Raw genomic sequence first — 13953 nt, 5'->3', positions numbered from 1 at the left:
GTAGGTCCGCAGGCGTGCCGCTGTGTCAATGGGGGTATTAAACATTATGAATTTAGTTTCAAGATAAATAACTGAAAGTTCAGGAAATCCCTAGAGTATGTTTCTTACCCTCATTGGCTAAGCTACAACCATTTGGATTCTAAAAGTTCAAAATAGGTACCTCCCGTTTAAATCCACATATAAATCAGGAGTATTGTGAGATTTAGAAGAATTATCAAGTCATTCTTTATTGAAGCAAGGCTTCACTCACTCCATTTCTCACGTAGTTCATTATGACTTTCAGTTTAAAAAAAAATTGTTAAACAGTGTCGTAGTTAATTAGCAGGACACGTTCATATCGCACACTGCACTTTGGTGTAGTCTCTTCGTCTATATTTTAGGAGAACCTGCTCGAGAATACGATTATAACATTGTGGTATGACCTTTTATTTAATGACATTAAAACAACAGTTCAAGTTACCAGTTCTGCACATGGGACATATTTAATTTTATGAATTAATTGACATAATTATGTACTAATGCGTGCTTCTATCAGCTTGTGTATTCTTTCTTCTCTCTCTATTCACACTAACACTATTCAAACAAACGTTTTCTTTCCGCTTCAGCTACTTTGGAAGTAGCGAATTTACCGTAATTTACTTAGGCATTGGCCTGGATATCTGACCAAATTCAGGCTGGTTAGGCCACTAGCATTAGAAATCCAAAATAAAACAAAAACTGGTGGGCCCATCAAAGGGAGTAGTTAGTGTACGTCCATTCCTCCTCATAAAAACTATAGATGTCTTTGTAGCCAGGATCGGGGATAAATTATTGTTTTCTGTATGTCGTAAAGAAACCTGATATTTTGTCTTACTCGACTACGATTTTCTTTTCTGAAAAGCCTGGATTTGCCAGTGAAGCAGTATAAACATTAGAAACTAGAGGATGCGATATGATAACTAAAGTTGCCGTTGTAATATGTGGATGAAAAATTGATTCCAAAATAGTCAAGTTACACAGGCGGTGCCTATGGTAACACACAAGTAGCTTACTATGTTCCTCAATTTTGAGTTTTAAAATAACTCATCATAGCAGCGCTTAATTAAGCCTACACGCTTCTTTTCAAACTAGTTTTGATGTTTGCTTTGTGATTAACAGTAAAAATGCTTTCTTGGCTTCCCTGACCTGATGGTGAAATAGTTGGCATCTTCGGTAACTAGCTTTCAAAAGTTCATCGTTTTTACACCACGAAAATTTAGTAACTACTGCGAGGAAATTTGGCAGAAGCACAAATAAGTTCAACTCAAATTCTTTACTTCCTTCTCCAAATGGATTGTTTTATCCTATTCATATTTTCTTTCTTTCATAAATTCCATAATATAATTTTATACCCATCAAGGAAATCAATTGACCAGCTTATTGTATCAGAATCGAGTTAATTTATGCAATCTTTGGTATATTCTCAACTAAAGTATAGTTCAACAAGTACTAGTATGGGTAGAAAACTTAAATTTTTCAAATACTTTTAGTTAACAATAATAATCCCACAGCAAAAATTGGATTATAAGGCTAACATTGAGAAAAATGTAGCACTTTTTTTTCTGTGATTTGATGAATAAATTAAAAGGTACAAGTTTGGTACCATTATGTTTTTGCACAGAATACAGTATTTTATACTCATTGTTATCTCCTGTCAAAGCTGTGTATACGTTTATGATATATATTTACAAGAAAATGGCTATATGTCCCCATTTCGTATGAAGAAAACACATAAATTTCTTTTGGCAATTACACTTGGACAATATGTGAATCAATCCATGTGTCACTCCATCAGAAGGGAATGAGAAAGCATATAATAAAAAATATTTGTATTCTATTTTAAATATGAAACTTAATGTAAATATAAAATATTTATCATACAATTCTTGTAATATTTAATGTCTTGGCTTCATCTTTCTGTAACAATTCCGTTTCGTCTGATTACTGAAGCTTAAAAGACGAGAGGGAGCAGTTAGGTTTGTGCTATCATAAGTTGCTGGTAACAGAGCCTGTTTCAGCGCCAGTGTAAATCAACTTGAAGTCTACTAATGTAGTAACAGACTTGAAAATAATCCAGCTGATGGCTGACAATGTTATCATTCATCAGATGCTGTCTATTGCAGCAAACACTGTTATAAAATAGTACCAATATATAAATCCAAAGTCCTGAATTAATTATAACCTTTGAGCCTTCAACACTCACCTGTTCATGGAGAGAGGAAGGTATCAAATCAACAACAATTTCCGTGTCCACTCAACTTAAAAAAGCACAGAATAACAATACACTTTTTTTGTTCTGATAATAACTACTGGAAATGACCAAGTACTCTTTGAAAGTTAATTTTTTTTTCAACATCTATTGTATTTTAATAATGGAGTCAGTCCTAGTGCTCCAGAGAAGCAAGCACAGCAACTGTTTGATTAAAAGTGCGTTGTCTGTATCTATGTCGTGACAAATCAATATTCTTCAACCCAATAAGCCATCTGGTTTCAAAAATACATTAACATACTCAGTCAACATTTCACCAAGTAGCTTTTGCTGCATGGATTCGGATTATTTGCACACTCTTTAACCAACAACCTCAAATATGTTGGAAGCCACATTCTAGACTTCATCCACCGTTTAACAGATTCATCTTTAGCATTATTGCTAACCTCAGCTATTTCCATTTCATTTACTACACCAATGATCATCCCAGCATTAAAATGGTAGCCAAGCATCCATACAACACTAGTTGATGAAAGTAAAAGGACAAGTTTGTTTAGTCTGCAAATTTCAACATAAAATCAAAATTGAGAAGAATTACTCTAAATTCCTAATTAATTTTTTTCTATAAATTTATGGACAAGATTTAGAAATATCTCTTTGGAAAAACTAATTTTTTTTAAATTTATTTCCAATTTTACATAACTTAATTACTTCAATAATGAAGAACCGAGACAAGGAAAACACGATGTATAATACGAGGTCTGTTCAAAAAATACGCGGACTGACGTCATAAAACAAAATGTACTTTATTTAGAAGTACATTTAAAGTACATTAATACTTTATTTATTTTATTTATGTACCAACTAACTGTTGGTAAAAAGAGTAGTTCAGTAGTTGGTGGTGGGTGGTGATGACTAGCTGCCTTCCTTCTAGTCTTACTCTGCTAAATTAGGCACGGCTAGTACAGATAGCCCTCGTGTAGTTTTGAGCAAAATTCAAAACAAACCAAGTACGTAGCACTCCAAGTACCCAAATAAAACTCACTAATTGCGCTCATTAGAGTTAAAAAATATTTATTTTATAATCACCACTGTGTCTTCACACTAAAGTGATAAATTTTATCTTTAATCACACAGAACTTAGAAGTTGTTTGTTTTTGAATTTCGCGCAAAGGTACTCGAGGGCTATCTGCGCTAGCCGTTCCTAATTTAGCAGTGTAAGACTAGAGGGAAGACGACTAGTCATCACCACCTGCCGCCAACTCTTGGGCTACTCTTTTACCAATAAATAGTGGGATTGACCGTCACATTATAACGCCCCCACGACTAAGAGGGCGAGTATGTTTGGCGCGACGGGGATGCGAACCCAAGACCTTCAGATTACGAGCCAAGTGCCTTAACCCACCTGGCCCTTAGAAGTTAATCATTTATTAGAACTAACGAAATATGCTGCAGTAAAAAATGTACTTATTGTAATTTCGCCTTGAATTTAAACTAATGGATCGAATTTCATGTAAACAAATTAATTCTTCACAACCAAGACATAGTGAACTAGCTTTCAAATTGTATTTTTATCCACATATGAAAAAACATTTTCTTTACTTTTAATGTACTTACAAAATCCTTACTGTTAAATTTTAAATTTGCAGTCAATCTTTTCAAAGATATCCTTTTTGATACACTAATTTTTTTACCAACTTTTTGATATTGTGAATCTAGTGTCATACCAGTTATTTCAAATTTCTTAAATTTATGATGGCTTTAATAAATCTTAAACTCTGTGTGAGCCAACCTGTTTATTGTTTCCTTGCAGCTATCCGTTTCATTCTATAAAGAATGTTTACCTTGAATATTGAAAAATTTACCTTTATATATTCACACATCTGATCAGTGTCGCCAAATAACTCAGTTGCCCAATTTAGAACAGATTATTCTTGTTGCATCCGTTCAAAATTTTTTTCTTAAATTATGACTCAAATATCGTTCTTCCTTATCTGTATTTCCAGAAAAACATTGCACCTAATAGAGCACGTATCATACGCATTCAGATATTCTCTAATTTGCACAGTCATTTCTGTAATTGAAGTTAAGAATAAATTTCACATAGCATCGTTTCTAGTACGTTCCTTCACTAATTGCCAAAGAAGCTCAACAATTTCCAAAAGCAATTTCCCTCACGGTTGAACTTTAATATTACCTGATACATATGTTCCATCATGATTTCATTAAGAGCTGAAGCCTTAATCTGATTGTAAATATTCTCACAAATTTCATCATTACTATTGTGCTTTTTAAGAAATTCCCACTAAAAGGCCTTTCCGTTTATATCCACTAATAACGACCCAAATGGATTTTATCTCCAAACTAATATATTTAATTTGAACAGGTTGTGACCCATACTTTACATATAAACCTACTCTTTTTCTCTCTTTAATATTCCATTCACTTCAAGTAGCCGGAAATTCTCCATTTTAAAAATCTATATCAAAAATATTTACTTTTAACCATGTTTCAGTTATTCCCATTGTATCAAAATCCTCTATTCTTGCCAGTAGCATAAAGTAATATATTTTATTTTTTTATATTTAGAGCATTACAATAGTAACAATTAAGCTCATTAGTAGTTCTAATTCCTATAGTAAACACGTCTCTTCCTTTTATTTTCTTTCAATTTAAATTTTCCTGGTCATCATTACTATTTAATCTTGTTTGGGAATTTCGCACAAAGCTACTCGAGTAATACTAGCAGTGTAATACTAGAGGGAAGGCAGCTAGTCATCACCACCCACTGCCAACTCTTGGGCTACTCTTTTACCAACGAATAGTGGGATTGACCGTCACATTATACACCCCCACGGCTGGGAGGGCGAGCATGTTTAGCGCGACGCGGGCTCGAACCCGCGACCCTCGGATTACGAGTCGCACATCTTACGCGCTTGGCCATGCCAGGCCCTATTAATCTTGTTTTAAATCTTCTCTTAAAGCCGAGTAAGTTGCCTTAAGAAACAAGTGTAAACCATCCATTTCAGCAATCTTCCTTCTTCCACTGAATTGATTCCATAAGTACAACTAGCCAATGTGCTCATCCTTACGTAATAATTTTAGCCCTAGTGACCTATTTATTACTTCATCCCACAGTAGGTTTGCAGACTATCCTTGACATAATTACATCATGGCTTTTTCCTTAAAGTATTTTATCAACTAACGACACTTCTGTTAGTCCTCTTTATTAAAATTTCTGCTTTGTCAGTTACATCCTCCATTTGTACCCCTAGCTAGAATAATCTTATTTTTTTCTCCAGCATTTCTTCATCTGTATAAACCAAAGGCAGAATTTTATTACTCAACAGAACAGGCTAATTATAAATAATTTCATTACTTTTCACTCTAATAGTGTTCTTTCTGCCTTCCTGAATTTCATTGTCAGCTGATGTTTCCCTTCCATGTAAAAGTTTAACTTCCTTCTGAAATTGTGCTTCCATTTCCCACAGTGAGTTCTTCTCTTTATAAATTGCCTTTTTCTTTATTTATTAGGATGGACTTTAATTTCTGCTCCATCCTACATACTGTATATAAAAATTGCATATCTTTATTACTAGCTTCCTCAAAGATATAGGGGTGACTCACATTCCTAAATAAAATCCACCACATATTTCACTCGTTACATCTAAGAAACTGTGAACACTTTACTCCTACACTGGTCTTAACCACTGGATTTATATTTGTGACTTGAAAATAAGTAGTCAGTACCCTATTCTTAACACTGTTACTCTTAAGACTAACGTTTAAGAACCAATTGCACGGCATGGCCAGGTTGTTAAGGCTCTTGACTTGTAATCCGAGGGTCGCGGGTTTGAATCCCCGTCGCACCAAACACGCTCGCTCTTTAGCCGTGGAGGCATTATAAGTGACGGTCAATCCCACAATTCATTGCTAAATGAGTAGCCCAAGAGTCGAGGGCAGGTTGGTGGTGAATAGCTTCCTTCCCTCTAGTCTTACACTGTTGACTTATGGACGGTTAGATGGTCTTCTTGTAACTTTGCGAGAAAATTCAAACAAACTAGCAAAGAACCAATTATTAAGAATGTATTTACATTAAAATGTTTCATAACAAATTCATGAATAAATATACCGTTATCATGTCTGTGGGATCTGAATCTGGATAGCATTTTTATTTCAACATATTGACCACGATAATAAGCATAAAAATATACAATACTGTCCACACTACAGCCCATGAAGTACATCTTGGTTGTAAGTCCACGTTCAACAGTTCTTGGTGAATTTTCTTAATTTTTTCACTTTATGGGGATAGTTCTAATGGATCAAAATGTAAGCACAGACCCATTGACTGCTGCTTTTATTACTAATGTCCAGGGTGATGATGTATAATTGCTTTTCTGCATGATCAGGTTGTTGATAACTGCTAAAGACGTCCCTAACCTTTTCTCTTGTAAATAAACATTGTGAGAGTCTCAAATAAGTGTAAATTAGTTTGTAGTTTTCTCGATGTCAGTTACGAAGTTTCTATCATCATCGATTTCTAAAACTGACTAAAATTATTCATATATTAGAACACTTATAGTACTGGGTAAGGCACTACCACGACGTATTTCAATTCATAAATGTCCATGTTTCACCAGCTTAAAGTCAGAATCTCCAAGAGATAGATAGGGTGCGAGATAAAAACAAGTTTATATCCTCCCGATTATTCGTCATATCTTATATCAATTCTTTAATCTTAAAATTGTTTTCCTGTTCCACTATATGTTTTATAAAATTCTTGTTCCGTTGACTCTCACTCCATCAAAGGCATCTTATACATCAAGGAAAACACTGCTGTATGGTCCCTTAAGAAATTAATTAAATTCGTATAGTTAACCTTCATTTTCTTAAATACTTGCTTTCATATTGTCATGATCTTTTAACTTAGAGCTTCAAGTTGCTTCTATTTATTAAATGAGCGATTTTTAATAACCCAGATGGGTCGATTAAGAACTACGTTCTCTGCGTCATTGTCATAACATTTACTATAGCTATGGTAGTAGCATGTTTTGTTCCATGCAGAAACTGACTTCTCAATAACTTAGGGTTTGCTTCTCACCACCATTAAGAGCACGTTGGATTTTTACTTTCTCGGATTTTTGTACATAATATACCAAGTACTTGGCTCTAAAGTATCTATGATTATGTATTAAAACAACCTATCGTGGTGATATAAATCTCCATCTGATAATAACCATACGAACAGAAACATGGTCATGCACACGGACAAACCTACATCTTAGGTTGTGAGTAATTCTTTCCTGAATTAAAGATAGCACCATCGAAATATATCAACATTTGGTCGACAGTATCTAAAGATAAAAATAAAGAACGAAAAATGCGAATTTCCACACATTTTTCAAGAGAACAATAAAAATTAATAGGAACCAACATTGACAGTGTTTTTTTCTCTTCTCTTATCTGTACGACTATTTTTGAAAGTCTAAGATGTATTTTTCCTCTCATTGCTGAAAGTGAAAATCCAGGGACTTTCGTCTTATGGATCCTAACATGATGTCAGGAGAGCGTAAACGAGCATTCAGTACAGATTCTCAATATTTCTTACTTCAGTTTATATTGAAAAGGTAAGAGAAATATCCTTTTGGTAGTTCTTCTCATCCAATATTTTTGAAAACAATGATAAAGACATAGGTATAAACTCGTAACTTTCAATTATTTTAATTCTGAGACTTTTCAAACGATAAGCGTATTTTTTTCCCATCAGTTATGATAATTTCTGGCTTTATTCCTTCACGAATAAAATAATTTAAGGTAAAGTGTCTGTTTAAATCTTTCATATTATGTGCTATAGCTGTATAATTCGTACGTTCTTTGCGAAAAAGGAATTGACAGAATTTGTCGAAATTTATAATAGCAGTTTACCTCATTAAATCTGGTTTCATGTTTCGAAAAACAAAACAAAAAAAGAAATGTATTCGGCGAATCCTTGAAATGGTTATTTTACATGTTTAATTACCCACACATGTGAATTTGCCATATCGATTAACTTCACTTTTTTTTTTCTGATACTAACGACAAAAGTATTTTCGTGCTGGTAAAAATGATTAAAGATACACTTTGTTTACCATCCTTTGATTCATGTCTCTTTTAAAATTTTGCACATTCACAAAATTTGTTACAACCACTACAAACTACGGGTTCAACTCTAAAGCTTTCATCATTATTACAAACATTAAAATATTCAGAAGAATTATGCTCATTTAAATGCTCAAATGCGTTGTCACGTTGTGAACAGTGATAATTTACACTGAGGAAACTTTTCATTGACGATATAACGTCAACATGATTAGTTAGTACCATACGTATATTTTGTCTTAACACAGTTGAAATTTTCTGAAAATACTAAATGTATTTGAAAATTAAGCAGACTTTCAAATCTAGAAATGTCTTATATACTATTGGATGTTGGATCATCTCTGAGCAATGCTAAGACTGGTACTATAACAAAGGTTGTTATTATCTATGGCAATAACTGGTCATTTTTTAGGTTGATCAAACCAAATTTCACAAATTTAAACGGAAGTGAATCGACATTTTTATGTGAAAAATTATTCTGAGCCCACTGAAAATTATTCAAGTGCTAACACTGTGTTGGGCACTGTATATAATAACTGTAGGTTAACGGAGTGACATAATAAAAAAATTACTGTTTTTTAATAGTATGTAACAGACTACGTCTGCTGACTTTTACGTTTCAGAAACATAAGAGAATTGTGCTATAATTTCTAATTACAGAACTTCACAGTCTACTTGAATACATTTATCATTCTGTAAAGTGGACATTAATCTCATGTAGTTTAATTATTAAATCTTACATATGTTTACGTGTGTATATATACACACACACAAACACACACGTGTGATGGTTATAGTAATTGATATTTTAGAGTATATATGATAATATATTAGAGTAGGACAAACACCAATTTCTATAATTCATGTTAACAGAAACCTTTAAAATAATCACTTGATTCATAATTTGAGGTACGTGTCTACATTTCGAAAACTGGATTTAAATGTAACATACTGAAATAGATACCAGAAAATGAAAGTATTACTCAGGTTACATAAATACAAAATCAACTTTGCCTTCAAGAGTTTTATGTATATCAGTGACCGCGTGGCAAAGATTTCATATTTTAACATTCAAGGTTCAGCTGGTACTAAAGATCAAATGTTTTTTGCTAAAGTTAACAACTGTCTTGTATATTTTCTAAACCAAGTTGGAAAGCGTCCTTAAACATCACACTCGACAGGCTCTAATCACCTTTCTCTTCTTAGTTAAAGGCTGTTTGAAGTATATACGATAACAACATCGATATTTCTACAGTAGTTTGTGTACTGTATAATTACAGTCTCTATAAGTGTATGACTTTTGTAATTCTTAAAAGTCTCCAGACTGTATACATAGACAGTTTTAAAAAATCATGTAATTTAATATTTTATATAACAGTGAAGTTAAACAAAAAACCGTTCATATATTATGTTTAGTTGTAGGACGATAAAGGTAAATATTTCTTGATAATAACTGGCACATTCGAATAATATGCAAGTTTTACTAGTGATAGCGGAACAGCAAGTGTCCTATAGAACAATATCTTAAAGAAGTTATGAACAGTATAGAAATGTATTCCATACTTCCATAAAATATGTGTATCCATTGAAAATTAGAGGTGTGTTTACCGGTGATCAATATCGAATTGCATAAGACGTGTGTGTGTTTTTTGTTTTCTTATAGCAAAGCCACATGGAGCTATCTGCTGAACCCACCGAGGGGAATCGAACCCTTATTTCAGCGTTGTAAACCTGCAGACTTACCGCTGCACTAGCGCGGCGGTCAAAAACAAAAGGGTGAGCATATTTGGTGGAATGGGGATTCGAACCCGCGACCCTCGGATTACGAGTCGAACGCCTTAACCCACCTGGCCAAAATATATTTAAGTGTTTATTTCATAGCAAAGCCACATTGGGCTATCTCATGAGCCCACCGAGGGGAATCGAACCCCTATTTTAGCGTTGTAAATCCGGAGACATACCGCTATACTAGCGGTGGGCATATGCATATGACACTCTCCGAGTTTAATTCAACTGTAATCTTGTAAAGAAAATGAATAGAGAAAGAGTAAGAGGTTTATTTAATATTTCAGTTGTAACAAACTGTATTAATACATGTGTTAAAATACGGAAAATTGTTTTAAGTCAAGAGATTCATGACGTCATCTTACAGGGAATTATCGTTACACTGTCACAGCGCATTTATTAAAATCCAAGAGACAGTTGTTAATATAATGATTTTAATATAATTAAAGTTAGACATTGATCATGTGCAAATATAGTATCCGTTTTTGTGAAAACTCTTGAAAGATAATACCATGAAGTATCATGTGTAAATGAAATATTTTCTCAAGTTATACCATAAAGTCAAGCTAGTAAAAGTGTAAGTTTAACTGTTGCATAATATTTAAAAATGTTTTGCTTATGATGTAATCTCATGTTGAGAGACAATAAAAACAATTTGCTCCAGTAACACAATGTATATGTAGAATCCATGGTTATGATGGGTAGTTTCAAATTTCGCTGAAAGATCAATTTCCATAGTTTCAAGACATTGACCTTCTCCATGATTTTGTAAGATTTTATACGGGTGTGGACCAGTCTCAAACAATTACATAATAAATAGCTTAATCTCTGGGACAACACAGATGTTTACAACTGATTTTATCGCACTTACTCTGTAAAAAAGCATTTCTTTGGCTTTGGTTTCAGAATTGCTTTCAATTTTTTTTATAGGAGCCATATTTTTATTTAAATTTTTTTACATAATTATGCATTGATAACTTTAATGATATAACAAACTGCTCCTCAATATATGTACGTTTCTGTCACTTCTAAATTTTTTTTCTTTATTGCAATGTTTCACAATTAGTTGTGTGTGTTATTTCACCAAGAATATTAAAATTCAATGTTTTTGGTAGATGGTTCTCTTAGATTAACCACTCAACCACCGGTGTTATGGCGTGAACGCCTTTTGTCATGATGGCAAACCATAACATAACTTACTCGTAATCATATATTAGTATTAGGCATATCATATCTTCTAATAATGCACTTCACTGATGAGTGAAACGCGTCGTATGCAACAGATATGTCGAAGTTAAAGTGGTTTGAAGTCCTAGTCCTAGTTTGAGTTATTTGATGTTATGGCCATTTTCAGAAAGTAAAGTAACAAACATTTTGAAAAACTTGCAGCGAATGTTTAATTACTCACCAGAATAACTAAAGGGTAGTTCAAACAGCAGTATTAGTCACCTGAAGTTGGCCTTTCCAGTAATAGTTTCGAGTTATTTGATGGCCATTTACTAATGTCAAAACGAACTCGATGAACTTTGATTCTTAAAAGGGAATCACATTAAAAATGTATAAATTAAAAAAACTTAAACAGTATTAAAAAGATTAATGGCCTTTAAAAACTAAAAATATTTCTAAGATGGACAGTGTCACCATTGCCAATAACACTGTAACATTATGGATAAACCTTAGGACAGAACATGTTTAAAATGGCACTGTTGTTAAAGAGACATAACAACGGCAAGACAGTAAAATTTGGCTTATTGTGACCTAAGTGTTACATAAACTACACATTGGAGCATCAGTTCCAGATAAAAGAAAACAATGAGTTAAAAAACTGTGACCAATGCATAGTCTAGTTAGAACAACTTCTTTCCAATTCTTACGGAAGCAAGATGGCCAAAGTCCAATAGAGGGTTTTATTTGGAAAAGCTTGTTTTCATGTTGCTCACTCCAAGTCGACTGTCAACTGGCATGGAGCTGAGCCTTGAATACAGGACCATAGTCCATGTATGAAACAGGCACAGCAGCCATAGTACCAGAGCAGACAGATTTAACTGTGGCGTCAGCGAGCTGGTTCCTGCAAATACCAATATGGCCCAGTATCCAGAAAAACTGGAGAGAAGCAAATGTTAAAGATAATTGGGCCAGTCAGTTTTGAATATCAGAAAGAACAGGGTGTTAACCAACAAGAACCAATTCCAGGGCCAGACGAGATTAAAGCAAGTCAGTATAAATAGTGCAGTTTGAGTACTGCTTAACTTCTATGTGATCCAGGGCAAGAAAAATGGCATATAATTCAGCAGTGGACACAGAAAATGTAGAGGGGATTCTGTGCTCAACCACCGAACCACAAAAAACCATGGCAGAGCCCACAGAGTCACATAATTTTGAACCATCTGTATAAATAGGAATGGAAGGATACTTCAAAAGATGTTCAACAAATAACACGAAACTTTCAATCAGGAGTATCTACTTTTCTCAGATGACGTAAAGAAAGGTCACATTTGGGGATTGTAATAAGCCATAGTGGGATGGGCTGACCAGTGGATACAACGTTATCCAAGAACAGACCCAATTCATCCAACTGCAGCTGGATACGAAGGCCAAAAGGAACAATGTTCTGAAAAAGCATGGCCCACTGTTGAAGAAAAACGGAACCCCAGCTGGGATGCTTTGGTAAGGATCAAAGTTTTGAAGCATATAGTAAAGACTTTCAAACTGCAGAGGTGTAGAGAAGGTTTATTAGACTGTATAAGCTCTCAACAGGGGAAGTGTGGAAAATCCGGGTACAGAGTCGAGGTCCCTGACGATGAATGGGGTCCAGCATTTTCAGGGCCATGGTCCAGACAGAGCCATAGTCTAGTTTTAATCAAACATGAGCCCAATATATATTTAACACAGAACATCGACCTACTTCCCCAAGTGGTGGAAAAGAGAACATGGAGGATGTTCAGTGCTCTTGTACATTTGACTTCTAGCTGCTTAGGTCAAAGATAACCCCAAGAACTGTAGTCTCAGGGACTACAGGTAGCACAACTTCAGTGATATGGAATTCAGGATCAGGGTGAACTCTAAGTTCCTGTAAAAAAAGAACGCAAAAATATCAAACCCACACGAACTTGGAATCGCCTATCCATTAAAAAAATAAAAACGGGCAAGTGACCACGTAAACCATATAAATGAAAGCCTCGCAAAATTCATACTTCCATCTTGTATCATAAGCCTTCTCAAGGTCAAAGAATATTGATACAACATGTTGTTTGAGTAAGGCTTCTCTGATTGGCATTTCAAGTCGAATCACATTGTCCATGGTGGAGCATTGTTGTCGGAACCCATCTCGATGGGCAAGAGGAAGTTGTTTGATTCGAGGAACCAAACAAGATGAGCATTAACCATCCTCTCTGAGGTCTTACACAGACAGCTCGTCAAAGCAATTGAACTGTGAAAGAATCTTGGTATCTTTTTCCAGACTTAGAGAAAGGTAGGACAATAGCCTGGTGCCAGGCATCAGGAAAATTATTCTCCTGCTAGATCCAGTTAAAAACAATCAGAAGAACAGCAAAAGATGGATGGTGTAGCACCTAGTAGTGTATGTCATCAGATCCGACTGATGAAGCACCAGTTTGAGTTTCACCAGTGTAAAGGGGCGATTATAGTCACAGAGACAATCAGCTCAAAAGATAAGTGATGATTGCTCTGCCCAAGTCTTGATGGCTAAGAAGGTGGTAGATGAAGCACAATTGCTAGATACCTGACAAAAGTTTTCACCTAGAGTATTGGCGATGCTCCAGGTATCATAATTCCTGGCC

Source organism: Tachypleus tridentatus, chromosome 8, assembly GCF_004210375.1.
Source record: "Tachypleus tridentatus isolate NWPU-2018 chromosome 8, ASM421037v1, whole genome shotgun sequence".
Taxonomy (NCBI): domain Eukaryota; kingdom Metazoa; phylum Arthropoda; class Merostomata; order Xiphosura; family Limulidae; genus Tachypleus; species Tachypleus tridentatus.
This window is presented reverse-complemented; position numbering follows the sequence as displayed.